The following is a 21,227-nucleotide window of genomic DNA, read 5'->3' as shown; positions in this document are numbered from 1 at the left end:
CATTTTGGTAATTCTCCCACCTAACCTTGAAGACTGACTGTGATATAGCAAACTGCCTTTTTGCCATGATTGTTTGCTTCACTAAAGGCTCAGTTGCTGGGGGCGTCTGAGTAAGGTTTAATTTATTTAGAGCTGGTTTCCTGACTTTTCTGGTCATAGGACTAATAAGACTAAACTATCTGCCCAGCTGCCTTTAATTGGCAGTCAGTACATTCCTACCTCACAGAAACAAACAGAACCCAACCCATAAGCATATTATCTCATTAGATCTAGATTAGACTATTTAAGTCTCTCCTTGCTGGAGATCTCCAGATAGCTCCCTGTATTTCCCTAGCTCTAGGCTGTCTGTCTTCAGTAGGGTGGAAAGGATGAGAAAGAGGGTGAAACTTAATTTATCATACAGAAACAAACACAATCCAGTCCACAAATAGATTCACACTGTAAAATCTAAATGGACTTAATTTGGATGGATTGCTCTGGCTCACCAGTTTTCCTCAATTTGTTTGCTCTGGATCCTAAAATCTTTGCAGAATGCTAAGACCTGGAGACGAGGGCTCTTGGGCCCAGCCGTACTTCTCTTTCCCTAACTTTGCTGCCTAAGGCTCCGGATAAGATAAAGAGCTTTTCAGAGGCCACCTAGATTGCTTCTGCAACACAGCTGGTACTTGCAGTTTTAATGGTCTTTTGTGATTGCTCTTTTACTTTTTAAAAACTCTATAAAATGTACTTGAAAGGTACCCAAGTACCAGAAGCACTGGCGTTGTAGCATCATAAACACCCTGACTTCCTATCAGCACAAGGTCAATGTGTATGAACCTCTTTTCATGTGAATCCAAGAAGGGGAAAGTCCTGTTGACTCTAAGGCAATAAAATTGTGAACATTTGCAGTTGCCAGAGTAGCTCGAGCCCACACCCACCTCCCATGCAGCTTATCATTTATTCCATCTAGCAATCAGCTCAAGTAACAAGCTAAGGCAAGGCATGAAAAGGGATCAGCAAAGGGGTCATCACCTATTCAAATGGGAAGTATCCCTTCAGAAGTGAGTCAGATTGAGGAGGCATGGTTAAATTGTCCAGTGGGGGAAATCTGTTCCAATGACATAGAAGTTTTTGGAACTAACTGCAATGGGGAGCTATGCCAGATGCCAGATTCTGGCGAAACAGCTGCCAAAACAAATCTCTTTCCACCTTTGGGCATCAAACTGATGGAAGGACCGGGCACATTTGGGCTGGCAGCTCTGCTTCTCTTGGCTCACGGGTCACATTATTATGTGTGTTCTGGACAAAGCAGATGGTTTGCCATATATTTGTGCATCTCTGTTGGCCTGAAAACCGTCAGCCTACAGCATGTAATCAATTAGGACATTGAATGACAAAAAAAAATCTCTGCCAGTAAATCCAAATCACTTAATTAAAGAAAAAAAAATATCACCCAAACAAAGAATCCTAAGCCAAAGTAGTTGAAAAAAAGTCATGATTTTCAGAATAACCCAGACCATGGCTAAGCCCTGAATTGTCCCATTTCAAAATCCATTGTTACTGTGAAGACAGAATCTCAATATGATAAATGTGTTAATGTTTGATATTAATCCTGTCTCTTTTGCAAGCTGAAAGATACTAACAGCTGTATTTGGATTCTTTTAGAAGAGCTTAGTTTCATTCTTACTCGAATGGAACAGAACAAATGCTTAGATGTCCAATAATTAACCATATTTGAATATCCCAAGCTGTATTCATATTAAAGAGTAAACAGCTCTGCTCTGCATGTTGTACTAGACAGGCGCAGAGTCAGGAAGACCTGAATTCAAATACTGCTTTTGACTCTTATTATTTATGTGACCCTGGGTAAGTCTTTTAACCTATGATTCAGTTTTGTCATCTGTAAAATGGAGAGAACAATAGCACTTCAGAAACTCAAATGAGATAAAGTGCTATATAAATACTAGGTATATGGCTTTACAATAAATAACTTGTTTATTCTCCCCAGCAAATGTCACCTTTTTTTGGGGGAGGGGGGGTAAAGTGAGCTTACTGATTTGTATAAAAGGCCCAGATTAATATATCTGGAATGAAATCCTCCATTCATGGAATAGCACAAACTTTCTCAAGATCTACAGAATAAGCCCTCTCCTTACTGCTGTGAGAGATGATCTCTCAGAAGTGAAGCCTCCACAATCAATGGTTCTTGTTAACATTTCTTGATTGTTGCTTTCAAAACCCTCCCCCGCTCAGACCCTGTTTTTTTAAATGCTTAGCTGAAAGAATAAGCCCTGCCCCCAACCTGAACTGTTTGCCCTTGCAAAACTTCCTACCTTTTCTTGTCTCTGGGCAAACCTTTGTTCTAGATTTCCGTGAAAAGATTGTGCTCCCTGAAAGCCCAGCCAATGGGATAAGAGGAAGGGGGTTAGGGAGGAGGAACTTGAGTTAGGGTATAAATAAGCCTTGATTTCTGTACCAAATTCATACTCTCCTAGCCTGAAATGGCAACTAAGAGGGTACCCTTTCTCATGAAAAAGCAATAAACTCCTTTCTACTTTCAAGGTATCTAAGTCTTTGTTTTTATTTTTGAGTAAGTGGTCTCTGTCCCACACAGTTGGAGGCTCTCCGGGATTTCCTTCCTTATCTGGGAAGGGCCCCCCAGCCAGTCCTAGGACAGGGGTGGGGCAAGATCAATGAGTTCTTGAAAGAGGACAAGAACTATTGAGCCTCTACCTCATGGCAAGATATGGTGAGCCTTAACTGGCAAGAACTGGTGAGCCATAGAGACGTCCAAAAGCAGGTGGTCAGCAACATAGTTCCTTTCCTGATGTTCCGGACGATAGCTAATTGGACTTTGCCAAAGTATAAAGGGAAAGATAAATGTGATTTGATGATCTGAGGATTTTACAATTTGTAGGATGTCTATTTTTGTGTTTGTGTCTGTGGTGTGAATGAGTGTTCCTATGTAAAGATATGTGCAGAGGGATAAGTAGGTAGAAGGAAGGCAGGAAGGCTTATGAAAGTAAAAGATCTGGCACCTAATCTTTTCTGCCTCACATGAAAGAGAAAAGTTTTTGTGTACCAGAATACAACCAAAAGTTAATTTAATTCATTCTGGTAATATTTTAAGTGAAATGTGATGTTACACTGTTTGGCATTAAGGTAAATTGGGAAAATGTATGGATCTGAAATTTGTTATGATTGGAAGGTGCCTAACATAATGCCTAGCAGAGGGCAGACACTAAAAATGTTAACTATTATTATTAGTTCCTTAATTAGATGCGACCAGCACATAATGCAAACGGTGAAGAGGTGCCTGATTTTCTATGTAAGGAAAGTTGGAAATATAGTCAACAGAATTGGAGCTACCTGACTAGTAATGTGTCTGTTTCAAGTTTTAAACCTCTAGTATTGTTTCAAATTGGTAAACTTTTGTATTGTTATATTATTAAAGTGAACTGAGAGTAAACTAAAGGACAGTGGAAAAATTGTGTAAAACTAGTCAGCCCTGCTAACCCTGTCTTATAATTTTTAAAACCAGGTATCTCCACCTTTACCTTTAATTAAAGAAGGGGTTATAGCTGAAACAGTTTGCTGAGACCTTTGCCACTTACTCCAAAAGAATTTGGGTCCCATTTGTCTGAATGAAGAGGGTTAGGATCTGGGCCCCAGAAAGAAAAAACCCTGGACTTTCCCACATGGCCAAATCTCTGGCCTTCCTCTGAGGCTATAATCCTATCAACTGGCCTTTCCTTGTGGCTACACCCAATCTCCCCTCCATTGCCTTATCTCCCTATGGCCCCTGGTCTTTTCCCTTCCCATCCAGATCTCCCGGCTAGCATAGATAGGGGTGGGAGTGTCCCCATGAGACTGGACCTGGTGAAAGAGGAAAGAAAGCAAGCAAGAAAGCAAGCAAGAAAGCAAGCAAGAAAGAAAGAAAGAAAGAAAGCAAGAAAGAAAGAAAGAAAGAAAGAAAGAAAGAAAGAAAGAAAGAAAGAAAGAAAGAAAGAAAGAGAAAGAAAGATAGGAAGGAAGGAAGGTAGGAAGAAAGAAAGAAAGAAAGAGAAAGAAAGAAAGAAAGAAAAAGGAAGAAAGAAAGAGAAAGGTTGATTTTTATTGGATCTGTTTTAAGTTTTTAATTGGAACTTGATGAAACATTTGCTTGGGTTCTATAGGTTTAACTGGAGTTGGTGAATATTCAAACCTTTGTGGGGAGCAGTGCAAGCTGATGAGCATGCCTGCAGGAAAAGAATAATTTAAAAAAAAAAAGATGTCACCCTTAGTAGTTACAATTTACTTATTGTAAATTTAACATTTGCTACCTTTTGAAATGGCTTGTCTTCTTAATCCTAATTGAGTTTAATAGCAGAAAAATTAATCAGGTTTAGTTTCAGTTAGGAAAACGAAACATGTAAGGTTTATAGGAATTTGGATTTCCTAATGATTGGATTTTGCTATTTCAGAAAAAGAAAAGTTATCAAGTATTTATTAAATACATCCCACTTTTTCCAATACACCACCCTTCCTCCCCCAATGAAAAGGTTAATTTTGTTGGAGTGTTTAAGTTGAAATTATTTCATGGATATTGCATGAAGTATGTTGGGCAAGATCTGAGTACATTTCAAAGACTGCCCTATTTTGAGGACTGTCATGATTCTTATTATTTCTTATATGATGTAATCTGGTAAGCAATTGTATTAGTTACGTTGCTGGAAGGGCAATTTCTTTCATGATCTAGAATATTGTTAAATTAATTGTGCCTTCAGAAAGAAGAGAAAAAGGAATGAATCAGAGCTGTTGGGGCATTCTATATGGTCCTGTTTTGTAACATTTCCTTTTAAGTATTGTAATTTAAGAAATGAGAACTTCCAAGTTTTGTCTATGTTTAAAGGGAAGTTTTAGCTGGGATTATCTGGAACTAAGTTATTTGAAGTTACTGTTTTGATGTTAAAAACCTAGAATTGTTAATTGTTTACTGTGTGAAAAGGAGTAACTGCCCATTCAAAACAGTCCTCCTTGGGATATGGGGGGACGGCAGGAAAAGACACCAAGATTGGCTCCTCCTTGGGAGGACCTGATTGATCTGAGGGAAGCCACAGCACCCCCCCCCACTCCCCCACCCCTGCTGTCCCTCTCTGCTGAGAACTAAAGCAGTTACTCAAAGACCAAGAGAACTTTCCACTCCCTACTTCTAGCACCACCAGGGAGTTCCCATTAAAAGAGATTCCTTTAGCTCAAGGAGGAATCGGGTATGTACATGCTCCCCGCAATAGTTCAGGGATTAGGAATTTTAAGAAGGATATGAAGAAGTTAATTGAGGACCTCTGGGGGTCGCTGATCAGGTCAATCTGTTTTTAGGAGCTAATTTGTATATTTGGGGAGAAAACGGTAGCTATCTTAGATATCTTATTCACAGAGGAAGAATAAGATCAGATTCAGAGGGTGGCAATGAAGGCCTGGGATGCTGGCCACCCGATAGCACAAGGAGAACCGCGTGGAGAAGAGAAGTTCCCCCTTGTAAACCTGAATTGGGACCATAACAACCTGGCCCATAGAAAGAACATGAGGAAATTATAGAGAATTAGAAACGCCATCCCTAAAAGCCAGAACGTGAATAAGATGATGGGGCTCAACAGGAAAAAAGAGGAAACTCCCTCTGCCTTTTTAGACAGGCTGAAGGAGAACGTGAGGAAGTGTTCAGGGTTAGAATTTGAGGATTCCACTGCACAAAGTTTATTGAGAGTATATCTTGTAACTAACTCCTGGACAGATATTAATAAAAAATTGCAGAAGTTGGAGAATTGGCAGAATAGGCCTTTAGATGAGTTGCTGGAAACAGCCCAAAAAGTGTATGTGGCCAGGGTAGAGGAAAGTAAGAAGGAACAGACAAAGCAGAGTACATCTGCCCTGAGGAAAGAACTTGCAGTTCCTAAACAATGAACTTGGCTTGCTGAGAAGTTGCAAGTTTCTAATGATTGGCTTTTACACCGAGACAAGCTTAAATTTGCTTTGTGAGTCCTGGTAAATTTTTATTGATATTGAAACTCCATGGGAGTAAAATTAACTGTATCTGGCTTTAAGCCATAATTAGTGAAATTTGCTATTTAAGGTAAAAGGCTCTTGGGACTATAATTAATTTTGTTTTGAGTTTGAATTTGGGTATATTTGTCTGCATTAAATCAGCATCTGAGAGAGATGCCACAAGCACCCAGAGGGGATGTGATCCTGTAGGTGGAGGTCTGCATCTGGGAAAAAGCCGTGAGGACAATCTTAGCCTCAATCTAGGACTGGATCCTCCTGGCTCAGTTTCCCCATTGTGTTCCTTTGAGAAGGAATGTTTCCCACCTGACTATTCCTGAGTCTGGCTATGTTGTGGAATTGATACTGCATGACTGGAGAACCGTGACTCTTATCTGAATTCAAACAGAGCTATGGATGTTCTATCTTGTCATATTTGGCATGTCACATGTCCCTGCCTTTTCCTTTTATAGTAGATTCCCTCTGATTGGAGCAAGTGGTCAGTAAAAGAAGTATGTGAGATCTTGCTGTTTTGATCTGAATTTGTAGTCATCTCATAGCCTAAGTAAGAGTAAAATCAGTGTTTGAATTTATCATACATGAAAGATTCAATTTCTGAAGTATAAAGAAGGATGCATATGTTAAAATGCAGAATAAGTAATTGTTAAAGGTACCAAGAGTGCCAAGTGTTAAAGGTATCATAAGAGTGATAATTTCTGTATGTGATAATATAGAAATACAACTGATGTTACCTGAAGTTTATTGTTTGTGTTACAAAAGTTATTACTGTTTCTAAATTGTATTGTATTTCTAAGACTCTTAGATTGTAAAATTTGAGGAACATTGTTATTATCCTACTCCCGGTGTGTCCCCCCTCTACAGAAGACTCCTTCTCCCCTTTGGTTAAGATAGAAGGGAAAGGAGAAATCAAGCTGATGGTTCTGAAGAGTCAGGGTTGGGTGCCAGTCCGAGACCACCCTGATGGTTATTAATATTTAGCAGGCATGAGGAGGCTTCAGATTGTAAGAAATGAGAGGGGGGAATTGTGAGAGACGACCTCTCAGAAGTGAAGCCTCCTCAGGGAATCAATGGTTCTTGTTAATATTTCTTGATTGTTGCTTTCAAAACCCGCCCCCCTCTCAGACCCTGTTTTTTTAAATGCTTAGCTGAAAGAATAAGTCCTGCCCCCAACCTGAACTGTTTGCCCTTGCAAAACTTCCTGCCTTTTCTTGTCTCTGGGCAAACTTGTGTAACTACCTTTGTTCTAGATTTCCGTGAAAAGATTGTGTTCCCTGAAAGCCCAGCCAATGGGATAAGAGGAAGGGGGTTAGGGAGGAGGAACTTGAGTTAGGGTATAAATAAGCCTTGATTTCTGTACCAAATTCATACTCTCCTAGTCTGAAATGGCAACTAAGAGGGTACCTTTTCTCATGAGAAAGCAATAAATTCCTTTCTGCTTTCAAGGTATCTAAGTCTTTGTTTTTATTTTTGAGTATGTGGTCTCTGTCCCACACACTGCCAATACATTTTATTCTCATTTACTGTGGTTTCAAATTTGGCTAGAAAAGCAATGAGAAGCCAGTCTTTATGTTCATTCCATTCTTGGTCTTTTGTCCAGTTGTACAGTAAATATTTGGTTTTCTTTTATCATCCTTTCAATTATATATGCAATATTACTATTTCAAATCCATTTTGCTTTTAAATTGGGATGTTTTATTTTGAATGCAAAGTAAATTATCTTGGTTTTAGCAAAGAGAGCAGAATTTAGTCATCCAAATGAGTACTATCCTCCAAAATAGTCACCTTGGAAGGCCATACACTTAGTCCAGTTTCCTTCAGAGACAGTTTCCAGGCCCTACAAGAAAATCAATTTGCTTGAACTTCCATGAGTAGGGGAGGAGTGGTTGGAACCCTAGGAGAACATGGCTTAGGGATAATTGAAGAAGTGGCCATAGGTTCAAAGAGAAGGTGACATGACATTGGCAATAAAGAAAAAGCCAAAAAATAGGATTGGGCTGCCCAGCTGGGATTAAAACATAACACACTGCATCCTGCAAGAATTCCCCAGGAAATGTGTTCTAGAGTATCCTACAAATGTGATAGGAGATGGAATAAAAATAATATCCATGGAAAGGAGAATCATAAATTAATGCCACTGAAATAGAAGAACAGAAAAGGGTAAGGTTAGAGGGGGAGGGACACAGAGGATCAGGTACTCAATGTTATATGATCTGAAAAAAGGAAAGGATAAAACAGAAGAGACAGGATAGCGATAACAGTAAATGCAAGGATCTTTGAACTGGACAAGGTAAGGGCAGCCACAAGACAGTTAGGTGGAAATCAGCATCAGAAAAATATCAGCAAAATAAAACTATAAAGACTAAGAACTGACTTAAAAGATGAGGATGTATGTGTGTATATGTACGTGTTTTTATTAGCATAGGTATATCTTCATTAGAAGATACAAACTTAGTAATTATAACCTTGAATAGGAATAGATTAAATTTGTCAATGAAAAGAAAGATAATGATGGAACAGATTGAAAACTGACCTTTGCTACATGCAAATTATTAAAAGATACAGCATGAAAATGAAGAGAGAAAAAAACTCATGCTTCAGCTGACTCTAAAAATGCAGTAGTTGCAATTATGATCTCAGATAAGGCAACAATGAAAACTGGTAATATGAAGGGAGAAAAATAGAGAAACTATATTATATCAAAAGATATTACAGACAATCAAAAAACATATTGTATATCTTTATCTCTATATGTGTGATATATATATATACATATACTAAATGTCATAGAAGCTGTTCTTAAACTAAAAGTTGTCATCTTTCAAAAAGATATTTGTGATAAAATAGTAATAGAAGGAAACTTTAATATTCCTCTCTCAAAATTAGATATATTGAACATAAGTATAAACTAAAAGGAAAATGTAAAGCTAAACATAATGCTGGAAAAATTAGAGTTGACTGACCTAGAATGATTTCTAAATAGGAATAACAAAGGATATACACACACATATGCATCTGTGCTAGAGTATAAAGGAATCATAAACAGATGTAAAAAAAAACCAAATAACAATCCTTTTAGAGATTATGTTAAAAAAGGACCCGGTCATTTATGTTAAACTTTTGAAGAGCAAAAGTAAAGATCAAAGGGTCCTTTTTAAAAATATAATCAAAATTATATATTTGAAACCAGGAGCTAGCATTGTATGCAACAGAGAAACACAAGAACTTTTCCAAGGAGCAGGGCAAGGATGTCCCCTCCTATTATTTGACATAGTCCTTGAAATGCTAGCTACCATAACAAAACAAGGGAACAAAATAAAAGTATAAAAGTTAACAAAGTGTAGACAACACGTTATCTCTATTTGCAAATGTCATGACGATGTACTTAGAAAACCCCAGAAAATTACAAAGAAACTAATTAACATGATTAGTAACATTAGAAAAGTAGCAACATGCAAAATAAATCAACAAAAATTATGATCATTTCTATATAGTTCAAAGAAAAGCTAGGAGGAAATGATAATATGAGAAATTCCATTAAAAATAACTGCAGAATCCATAAAAATATCTGGAAGTAGACCTTCCAAGACACAAAAGATTTCATTCTTTAGAAATTACAGAAGACAAATAATTAAAGAGATATTCACTGCTTTAAATTAGGACTTGCCAATATAGTAAGATTATGATATCTAGATTAATTTACATATTTAGTATTATGCTAATTGAATTAACTAGGACAGGGTTGGGGGACCTGTGGCCCAAGGCCACATGCAACCTTCTACGTTCTCAAGTATGGCCCTTTGACTGAATACAAACTTCACAGTTTGGATCCCCTTAATTAATAATCCCCTTATGCCCATCAACTGAGGAATGGCTGAACAAGTTGTGTTCATCATAAGAAATGATGAGCAGGCGGGCTTCAGAGAAACCTGGAAAGCCTTATATGAACTAATGCTGAGTGGAGTGAGCAGAAGCAGGAGAACATTGTACACGGTAACAGCCACCTTGTATGATGGCTAATTTTCATAGACTTGGCTCTTCTCAGCCATACGAGGATCGAAGACAACTCCAAAAGACTCATGATGGAAAATGCTGTCCACATCCAGAGAAAGAACTTTGGAGTCTGAATGCAGATGGAAGCTTACTATTTCTCTCTTTTGTTGTTTTGTTTCTTCTTTCTCATGGTTCCTCTCACTGGTTCTAATTCTTCTTTACAATGTGACTAATGTGAAAATAAAAAATAATAATAATCCCCTCCATAAAAGGATTTGTTCTGTGAAGTTTTGATTCAGTCAAAGGGCCGCACTTGAGAACCTAGAGGGCCACATATGGCCTTGAGGCCACAGGTTCCCCACCCCTGAACTAGAGAATATTTTATAGAACTGGATAAAACAACCAAAAATTCACTAGATAAGAAAGAAACAGAAGCAATCAAAAATAGTAACCCAGTGACAAATCAAAGAAAATAAACTGCTTAGGGAAGGCATCCTTTTATAATATTTGCTAGGAAAAGCAGGAAGCAGTTTGACAGAAACTAGGTTTAGATATTCATTCTGAATATTAAAGATCACATTATTTTTAAAAATTAGGAGGGGGAGGAGGTCACTTTTACAACCATCACTGTAGGGGAGGGAATTCTTAACCAAGAAAAGGAGATCATAAAAAGCAAAATAAGTAATTTTTGATTACATAATATTGTAAAGGTTTTATACAAATAAAATCAATGAAAACAGAACAGAAAGATAATCTGTAAACACATGAATGAAATATCACCAACAAAAGTCTGATATACAAGATATATAGATTATTAATGCAAATATATAACACTGAGAGTCATTCCTTAATAGACAAGGGAGCAAAGGATATGAAGAGACAGGTTTTAAAAGACGGACTGCAAACTATAGATGCCTACACATAAACTAATAGTCTGCAAATTAAACAACTTAGAAGTTTCACCTCACATCCTGCAAAATAACAAAAAGCAAGATGATTCATGTTGGAACTGGGGAATGACAGGGACACTAGCACGCTGTTGGTGGAGTTGGGAATTGGTCCAACCATTCTGGATATCCCCTCAGAATTATGCAAGAAAAGGGACTAAACTCAAAGGCAGAAACAAAAGTCCAATATATGCCAAAATACTTAAGAAAATAACATCACTCTTTGTGGTAGCAAAAAAGAAAGAAAGAAAAGAAACAAAGAGGGAGTCTAATGCGCAGGTAATGAATCCAAAGAAAAGCAAAAGACAATTCCTGCAGTTTAGGAATGTAAAACTGAAAATTGATTTTAATTCTATGTTTAAGGCTTAGTCAAATTAGACTTAACATTCCCTTCACCTGAGAACCTTTGTCTTGGCTGTGGTTGAGGGGGTTTTAGAAGGGGAAATCCACATGATATAATCTCAATTTTGACTATGTCATCAATTGCCAATCAGAAGACATCTGTGTGGCTTGAGATTTTGCTGTCCTCTTGTTGTCATAAAAGATCCTGTCAGCTCTCACTCAATGTCTCTGATGTTACTGAATATCCATTGATCCACTTTGTTAGTAGATTCACACTCTACTCATAAACTGATAATGATCAGAACTGTATGCCTCAGTTTACCTTAATTTCAATTGCTATGGGAGTAAACAAATATGTACAAACAAGATATATACAGGATAAGTTGGAGGTGTTTGGCAGAAGGGAAGTATGAACATTAAAGAGAATCAGGAAAGGCTTCTTGTAGAAGAAAGGATTTTAGCTGAGACTTGAAGGTAGGGAGGTGGAGAGAAGATGGAGATGAGGAAGGAGAAAATTCCAGGCAGTGAGTGAGCATGCTTAAACCTAGGAGATGGGGCATCTTGTGGGAGGAACAGCATGGTTCTCAGGTGATTGGAGTAGTCTTTATAAAATGGGAGTATCTATAACAGTTTAAATTGATGAAATTTAATCTTTTAGGTATTCACATTTCTCTGGAAAGTGGGTGATGGGTGGGGTTACAAAGGTGGAGGTAATTACAAGACAAAAGTTTGACCTTTAGGAAAGTTTCTCGGGGGATGTGGGTGGTGAGTGAAGTTTACAAGAGGAAGGGAATATTAAATCTAGCTTGACTAAGCCTTAAAAATAGATTTATTTCCAATTTCCAATTTCACAATCCTTAAAGGCAGGAATTGTCTTTTGCTTGGGGGGGGGGAGATGCCTGGACCTTAGTACAGTGCCTGCACAGGTATTTAATGAATGCTTGTAGACTAACTGACTCAGAGGTAACCTCAGAAGGAAGGCACTGGAGAAGTCAGACGAGACTGGGAAAGGTCTCTTGCAGAAAGTGGGATTTGAACTACGTCTTGAAGAAAGCCAAGGAAGCCAAGAGGCTAATGTAAAGAGGGAGAACATTCCAGGTATGGGGGGCAGACAGGGAGTGAAAAGTTACAGAGTCACTTGGTGGAGTTCTCTATACTAGATTAAACAACCAAGTCAGTGTTGGATTATAGAGTACATAAAGGGGAGTAAGGGCTAGCTTGTGAGAGGCTTTATATTGGATTCTAGAGGTCAACCATTGGAGTTTATTTAGTAGGGAGTGTGTGGCGTAGTCAAACCTGAATGTTAGGATTAGCAGTAGAAGATGAATTAGGGTAGAGAAAGAGTTGAGGTAGGAAAACCATCCGGTACTATCGAACAATTTAGGCATGAAGTTATAAGGGCTTATACCAGGGTGGTGGCCATATAGGTGGAGAGATGGGGACATAAATGAGAGACACTGTCATGGCAGAAATGACAAGATTTGGCAACAGGTTGGATATGTGGGGTGAGAGTCAGGAGTTGAGACTGGCAATGAGGTTGTAAGCCTGAATGATGGGGAAGATGGTGGTACCCTCAATAGTAATAGCAAAATTTGGAAGAGGAGAGCGTTTAGGGAGAAAGATAATGAGTTCTGTCTTGAATATGTTGACTTTGAAATGTCTATAGGATATTCAGTACCAGTTGCCTAACAGTCAGCTGGTGAAATGAGACTAGCTAAGGAGACAGTTTAGGGCTAGAACAATAAATGTGAAAATCACCTGCACAGAGATGATCACTGAACCCATAGGCACTGATGAGATCACCAAATGAGATAGTATAGCAGAAGAAGAGAAAAGGATGCCAAACAGAGTCTCAGGGAACATTCACAGTTAGCAGCCATGACTTGAAGGAAGATTCAGCAAAGGAGACTAAGAAAGAGCGGTCAGATAAGTAGAAGAACCTGGACAGAGCAGTGTTATGATCAACAGTGTTAAAGTGCATTAAGGAGGGTTGAGGGAAGGGAATAAGTACTTATTAAACACTTACTATGTGCCAAGCACTGTGTTAAATACTTTACAAATATTACCTCATTTGATGCTCACAACAACCCTGGGAGGTAGGTGTTATTATGATCCCCATTTTACAGTCAAGGAAACTGAGGCAAACAGGTTAAGTGATTTGCCCAGGGTCATACAAGCTAGTAAGCCCAGGTTTTCCTGACACAGTTAAAATAGTAGTGGCAGAAGGCATGTGGAGGAGGAGAGAATAGGGAATTCTTGACTAAAGGTCTCTATATTTTCAGTAAAATATGAAGTGAGTTTCATCAGATGACAGGATGGGTAGGAGTATCATGGGAGGATTAAGGAAGGGTATTTGAAATAGCCACTGTGGTGAGTGGGATATGGGATCAATGAGGGAGGTATGAAAAGACTGCTTCAAGGGGCAGCTAGGTGGCACAGTGGATAGAGCACCGGCCCTGGAGTCAGGAGGGAGTTCAAATTCAGCCTCAGACACATAACACTCACTAGCTGTGTGACTTTGGGCAAGCTTAACCCTATTTGCCTCACAAAAAAAAAAAAACCACTGCCTTGCTTCAGTGAGGGCTCAGGTGAAATTACAGCGGTTATTGGATAATGTCTTCCCAGAAGGCTTAGAGAACAAAAGGGTAGCTGTCGGAAGATGATTTGCTTTCCGGCAACAGGGATGAGGTGAAATTGTCTACCAGTCTTCCAGCAGGAAAGATTTGGTATTTTGGTGTATGGTATTGGCCTTCTCACACATGGGCATTTTATTTGATAAGATGGGGTAGAAAAAAGAATGTTTTTGTGAGAAAAGCAGCTTGGGACTGTTCTGAGGACCTTAAAGAATACCGCTGCTCAGACAAATGTACTGAGAGGACCTAACTGAAAGCAGTACAGGTACAAGTATTGACTGAAGGTCGGGATGGCTACAAGGAACTGTTGTTCTTTTGAAAGATATAGCCATGAAACTATAAAATCACAGAATGTTTCAGGACCACGGGAAGATTATATATTGTTTATTTCTGTTATGCCTGATTGAACTAGGAATTTAAATTTTTTTCAATTCAAATAAGACAGGGATTACTACTTATGAGGAGGCTCTGGTTTTATGTATGAGAAGCTACAGGAGATAAGAGAATGAAAAGCCAGAGTTTGGAAGAAGGACAAGAAACAGAGGCTGCTTCAGGAGGAAAGCTGATGAAGGGAACCATGCCCTGATACTTGAAAAAGTGTGTGGGGGGGGAAACCCCACCAAGATATAAGTATCCTTGCTTCCAGCCTCAGTTGGCTGGAAAGGACTGATCAGCAGCTCTGCTGCTGCTGGGAGCTCATTGGAGAGCTAGGGCCTGCCATTGCATGAAGAGCTGGTTGGGCTTCTTACCCTCAGCATCATTTACAGCCTGTGAGAGAAGCTTGACTCTGTTGTCTCCTATTGACTTCTGGCTCTCTTGAGGAGAAATTTCTCAGAGCTTCAGAGTGCACAACTGGGGCAGAACTTGGCAATTCCCTACCTCAAAGGCAAAACTTGTCACTGAAATAGTTGAAGCACCATTTCAGCATCCAGCACCCAAGGGAGTCAACTTGGGTTGTTGCAGACCCCAGGCTTAGGGCTACTGTGTCATTAAAAGAGTATAATGAATGCTATTGGGCAACTAGGTGGTACAGTGGATAAGAGCACTGGGCCAGGAGTCTGAAAGACCTAAGTTAAAATCCAGCCTTGGACACTAGTGGTGTGACCCTGGCCAAGTCTGTTTGCCTCAGTTTTCTCATCTGTAAGATAGCCGACTGTTACATTTCTAGTTTGATCATTCACAACTCAGAAATTAGCAAATGCTGTAAATCAGGGATTGATTTATTGTTTGGTTGATTATACAAGCTTAAGAAAGTGATGGAAAAAATGTTAATAATACAAATTAAACTAAGTGCATCATGGGTACATTTTCCTTTTCTGAGTAACAACTGTTAAACACTTAACAGCACCGCTCTGGATCCAAGGCAAGAGCAAGTAAGGACCACCACCCCACAGCAGGGAGTGGAGCTTGGCTCTGGCACAAGGCCCTACTTCAGGAACTAAAGCTCGAAAGATAAGTCAATCAAAGAAAACATAGACCAACAGAGAAAAATAGTGCAAATCTAGATATCTCTCAAAAGAGAGAATAACTCTATAGGAATCGTAGGTAAGTGGAAACTCAAAGGAAACAAATGGATTTTCCACAAAGACTATATGAATATCAAGAAGAAATGAGGCAATAGATAAAAATTACATAGGAGCTATTAAGGAAAGAGTTGGAATAAATAGTTTACAAGAGAAAATGGTAAACCTTGCCTAAGAAATGAAATCTTTGAAAATTAGAATAGCCTAAATAGAAATCAATGACTCCATGAGATAGCCAAAATCATTAGAGCAAAATTAAAAGACCGAAAAAAATAGAAGATATGTAAAATGTTTGATGTCAAAAACAACTGACCTGGGAGCCACGTCAAGGTGAGATTTTTTTTGAGAATCATTAAAATAGGGGGCAGGTAGGTAGTACAGTGGATAGAGCACTGGCCCTGGAGTCAGGAGGACCAGAGTTCACAGCCTCAGACACTTACTATTTGTGTGACTTTGGGTAAAGTCACTTAACCCCAACTGCTTCCTCCACAAAAAAAGAAAAAGAATCATTAGAATCTCAGAAAAATATGATTTTTTAAAAAGTTAGAGATTACATTTCAAGAAATCACAAATAAAGTGTCCAGATCTATTGGAACTGGAGGATAAGGTGAAGACATAAAGAATACACTGAATACCCTCTTAAAGGAGCCCCAAAAGGAAATATCCCAAGAATATTACAATCAAAATCTAGAGCACAATATCAAAGAAAAAACACCACAATATTCAGAATGAAGTAGTTTTGAACACTAAATACCAAGGAACTTCAGACAGGATGACATAAGAATTAGCTGCTTCTACTGTAAATCAAAAGAGAATATGATATTCCAAAAGACAAAAGATACAGGCTTGCAACCAAGAATAACTTTTCCTAAAGAGAGGCAAATGGATCTTTGATGGAATAGAGAACTTTCAAGCATTTCTGATGAAAAGACCAGAGCTGCGTAGAGACTCTGAACACAAGAATCTAGAGAAACCTAGAAAGATAAATTTATTTGAACTATTGGAAGGAGCGATATGGTGACACAGTGTTAACATAATAGGAGGAGAAGAAATAAATGTCCTTTCAGAACATTAATGTCTTCAAAGGATATAGAGGAACTTAATTAGAAAAACAGAGGTCTTGGGAGTGGAGGGTAGTGTGGATTAGTACTATTTTGAGGATTTGAAGAAGGGAAAGAGAAGGGAGTGTAAAAAGAATACATTGTAGAAAGGAGGAAGAAAAGAAGTGGAACTTTGCTCCTTCTTATAATTGGGATGCATAAGAAGACTACATAAGCATAGAGAGTGGTTTAGGGGAGGAGGAGAGTTATCATATGAATCTTACTTTCTCTGAAATAGACAAAGGGGAGTTGAACACACAAACACACACAGAGTGTGGTGTAGATATATATCAAACCTGACAGAAAAATAAACAGGGAAAGGAAAAAGAGGAGTTAAGGAAAGAGGAAAATTCTGGGGAAGGAACAGTTGAAAGCAATGCAAATTTCCTGGTAGAGAAGGGAGGATTACAAGGAAAGAAAAAAAAAAGCAAAAATCTAAAATCTAACTATTTGCCTTGGATTGCCTTGTAAGCACTTGGGGATGTGCAATATGAATATAATGGAATATTACTATGCTGTAGAAATGACAAAAGTGATGATTTCCATGAGTACAAAGTGACTAATCCAAAAGAACTAAAACAGCAGGACAACATATGCAAGTACACCAACACAGTAAAACAAGTTTGAGACACTTAAGAAATCTGATCAATGAAATGACTAACCATGCCTCCAGAGCACAACCACATCCTGATGGAGAAGTGATAGGGTTTTCCTTGTATGAGTTATAACAACTTGGCTGTGTCCATGGCTAGACCCCTACTATGGGAGGTAAAAAACCAAATAAACCCAAGATCTGCCAATGTGAAAGCACTGGGTGAAAGCAGGGAGATCAGGAGCTGTATATTATATGGCCACATCTGTGCTACATAAATATTTAGAATTTCTTCTTCCTCACCTCAGGGAGGAAGAGGTGCTGGCAAATGGGCCAGCTACTTTACTGCAGATGACCCTGGCCTGTGATGGAGATCTGTGACAATGCCCAAAGTGTCATAATCTGTGCTGTAGCCCTCCTGTTCCTAATCCTGATGCTACTCAATATCATTGCTTTTTATCACAAAATACACTGTGAATGGAAAGCATTTGGCATCAACTACCCTGTGGGCCAGATCATGAAGATCTAGGGCTTTTTCTTTCAGAATAGAGAAGTAAAGCCTAGGATTTTTTATTTCATCCTTCTATATTTGTTTGGTTCTTTAGGAAGCCATTATATTGCCTATTGTCTTTTGTTTTTGCTCTCTCTTTAAATTTTTCATTTTCTCCTTCAGTGCTACCTAGGACAAGCATCTTGCATCTCCAAGATTAGAGTTGACTTAGTAACAGCCCTAACGTCGTTTCAGTGGTAGAAGATCATTTGGAAAACTTTTTGGACCTTGTCAAGGGTCCAAGGTATGGCTGGAGCAATATCTTAAGGCTCTAAACCAGAGGTGTAAAACAAGTGGCCTCCAGGCCAAGTGTGGCCCAATCCAGACTAAAATGTAATTAGGAAACATTTAAATTTAAATAAAATTTAAATAAAAATACAATAAAACAAATAATTTGTTGTTGAGTCATTTCTGTCAGTGTCCAACTCTTTGTGATCCCATTTGGAATTTTCTTGGCAAAGATACTGGAGTACTTATTTCCTTCTCTGGCTCAATTTACAGATGAGGAACATGGAGGCAAATAGGGCTAAATGACCCTGGGGTCACACAGCTATTAAGTGTCTGAGGTCACATTCGAACTCATGAAGATAAGTCTTGCTAATTCCAAACCCAGTGCTCTATCCACTGCGCCATATGGTCCTTGTGAATCTTCATGAATGTTTTAGTGACCCCTGTTTCTATTTCAGTTTGACACTACTTTCCCACACCACTCAGGCTAGGCTACTTTTTCCCTAAAACTTAATGAAAGCATTCTAGAAACAACTTCATTGGCTCAGTAGATTAAGGGCTATAGATATAATTTCCTAGTGCCCTAAGTACAAAAGCTAGGGTGTGAGCAGTCATTGGTTTCTCCCAGGCTTTCGACTGGCAGACTAACAACAAAACCTTCACTAGCCCTGGAAAACTGTACTTAGTTTAATCTGTGCTATATCTTTACTGAATATCTTTTCCCTGCCCTAAATATTATTCCTTTTTCTTAACTGACAAATACTTTAAGCAAGTCTTATTTTCTTCTAATCTTGAATTTGAGGTATCAGACCTGAGTCATTAGACCCTGACCTAAGCCAGGGAACAAACCATTAACTAGCTTCCAGGTTGCCTAAGGCATAAAAAACCAGGCCACATCAGTGCCCCACACACTTGATAAGTGGAATGCCTTACAACCATCTGAACTGCCACATGGAACACACTCTGCTCACCACATGCACTTTTAAGGACGTCTGGCAGCCACAAAAGAGACAAGTTTGGACTTAAAACACTTAGTCTTAAATGGAGTAGGTTGTATTAATCAAGAAGAATCAATCATACTGTCAAAATGGGTACATGATTTATACATAAAGGGTGATACCATAAGTAAAATATGAGAGCATGGAATAGTTTATTAGTCAGATCTATGGATAAGGGAAGAATTTAAGACCAAAAGAAAATATAGTGAGCAAAATAAAATGTAAAATGGATAACTTTGATATATAAAATTAAAAAAGTTTTGCACAAACAAAATCAATGCAACCAAAATTAAAAGAAAAGCAGAAAACTGGGGGAAATTTTTGCAACAAGTATCTCTGATAAAGGCCTCGTTTCTCAAATATATAGAGAACTGAGTCAAATTCATAAAAATACAAGTCATTCCCCAAGTGACAGTCAAAGTCAAAGGATATGAACAGGCAGTTTTCAGATGAGGAAATTAAAGCTATCTATAGTCATATGAAAAAAATGCTCTAAATCACCATTGATTAGAGCAATGAAAAGTAAAACAACTCTGAGGTACCACCTCACAACTATTAGATTAGATATGATTTTAAAAAAAGGTAAATATTGGACAGGATGTGGGAAAACTGGGACACTAATGCACTGCTGGTGGAGTTGTGAACTGATTCAACCACCCTAGAGAACAATTTGAAACTATGCCCAAAGGACTATCAAACTGTGCATACCCTTTGATCCAGCAATCCCACTACTAGGTCTATATCCCCAAGACATTAAGGGGGGGGGAGGTGAAAGACCTATTTGTACAAAAATATAGTAGCTTTTTTGTGGTGGCTAAGAATTGGAAACTGAGATGCCCATCAATTGGGGAATAGCTAAACAAAGTTGTGGTATATGATTGTGATGGAATACTATTATGCTATAAGAAATGATAAGCAGGAGGATTTCAGAAAAATCTGCAAAGATTTACGTGAACTGATACAGAGCAGAAACAGGAGACTGTTTTACACAGTAACAGCAATATTGTAGGACAAAGAACTGTCAGCAACACAATGATCCAAGACAATGCCAAAGAACTCATGATAGAAAATGCTATCCCCCTCCAAAGAAAAACTGAGAGTCTGAAAGAAAGAACTGATACTGTATGAATACAGACTGAATTCAGCATATTATCTCTCTCTCTTTTTCGAGTCTTCTTGTGTAAAATGACTAATAGGGAAATGTTTGACATGATTGTACATGTATAAACTTACCATCTCAGGAAGTAGTGGGGAGGAGGGAACAACAGAATTTTGAACTCAAAACTTAAAAAAAAAAGTTAAAAAATTGTTTTAACATGTAATTGAGAGAAAAAATAAAATATTATTTAAAAAAAGAAGACTCAATCAACAGGCATTCACTAAGAGCCTGCCAGTTCACTGTGCTAGTTGCTAGAAATTAAAAGACACAAGTGTAAGGGTTTCTGCCCTCTGGAGCTCAAAACAGGAGGTGGGTAGAACCAGAAGATACAAGGTAATTTAGGAGGAAGGTACTAGTAGTTTAGAAGACCAGGAAAGGCCTCATGCAAGAAGGTAAGAGTGAGCTGAGAGACAGAAGTGGCACCAGGACACCCAGGGCAAAGGCACAAATACGGGATATAAAGCACCCCTAATGAGGAGGGCCAATTTGATTTGACCAGAGTGGGTGAGAAGAGGAGTAATATGTAATAAGGCTGGAAAGGGATAGGTTCTGAAGCGATTTAAATGCCATCAATTAATATTTAGTCTCATAGATATTGGGGGAGCCACTGAAAGTTGGTTTGGGGTTTTTTTGGGTTTTTTGTGAGGTGACAGTCGGTCCTGCGCTTTGGGAAAGTCACTTTGGCAGCTGGAAAGAGGATGGATTGGAATGGGAAATCAATAAGGTAGGGAGACCCCCACGGAGGTCACTGCAGTGGTCAAGGCAAGGGAACCCGAACTGGATTGGGGGATGCATGAGTGGAAATGAGGGGATGCAAACGACAGATATCGTGAAGGCAGAATGAGAACTTCTGAGAATTTATGGTCTTTGACGGGGCAAAAGCAAAAAACAGAAAATGAAATTAAATCACAAACCAATCTCCGGAAGACTGGTTGCTGGAACCAAGCCCGGAAAGCAGAGCGGCAAGCAGTTCCAACCGCCGCCACCGCCCAGCCGAGAGTGGACTGAGCAACCTCAGCCACTCCTCCTTCCCCACCCCTCCCCAAGCCAGCCCCTCCCTGACGCCGCTCTCCTCGCTCATCTCCGATTGGCCAGCGCCGTGAGGGCGTCCCTCTCCGCCGCCAATAGGGATGGAGCCGGCCGGCTG

General features: G+C 38.9%; 1 long non-coding RNA gene across 1 annotated transcript in view; it reads right to left on the bottom strand.

Annotated features, from left to right (window-relative positions):
* Positions 1 to 21,109, bottom strand: part of LOC144457735 (uncharacterized) — a 27,958-nt gene extending 6,849 nt beyond the window's left edge. The window contains exon 1 of the long non-coding RNA XR_013487194.1: positions 20,995 to 21,109. This is a non-coding gene — a long non-coding RNA (uncharacterized LOC144457735). The remainder of the gene's footprint in view (positions 1 to 20,994) is intronic.
* Positions 21,110 to 21,227: the final 118 nt, after the last annotated feature.

The sequence above is a fragment of the Phascolarctos cinereus genome, unplaced genomic scaffold (assembly GCF_003287225.1).
Source record: "Phascolarctos cinereus isolate Bilbo 61053 unplaced genomic scaffold, phaCin_HiC Scaffold_1;HRSCAF=81, whole genome shotgun sequence".
NCBI classification, from domain to species: Eukaryota; Metazoa; Chordata; class Mammalia; order Diprotodontia; family Phascolarctidae; genus Phascolarctos; species Phascolarctos cinereus.
The sequence above is the reverse complement of the archived record's forward strand: the minus strand, read 5'-3'. Positions and strand labels throughout refer to the sequence as shown.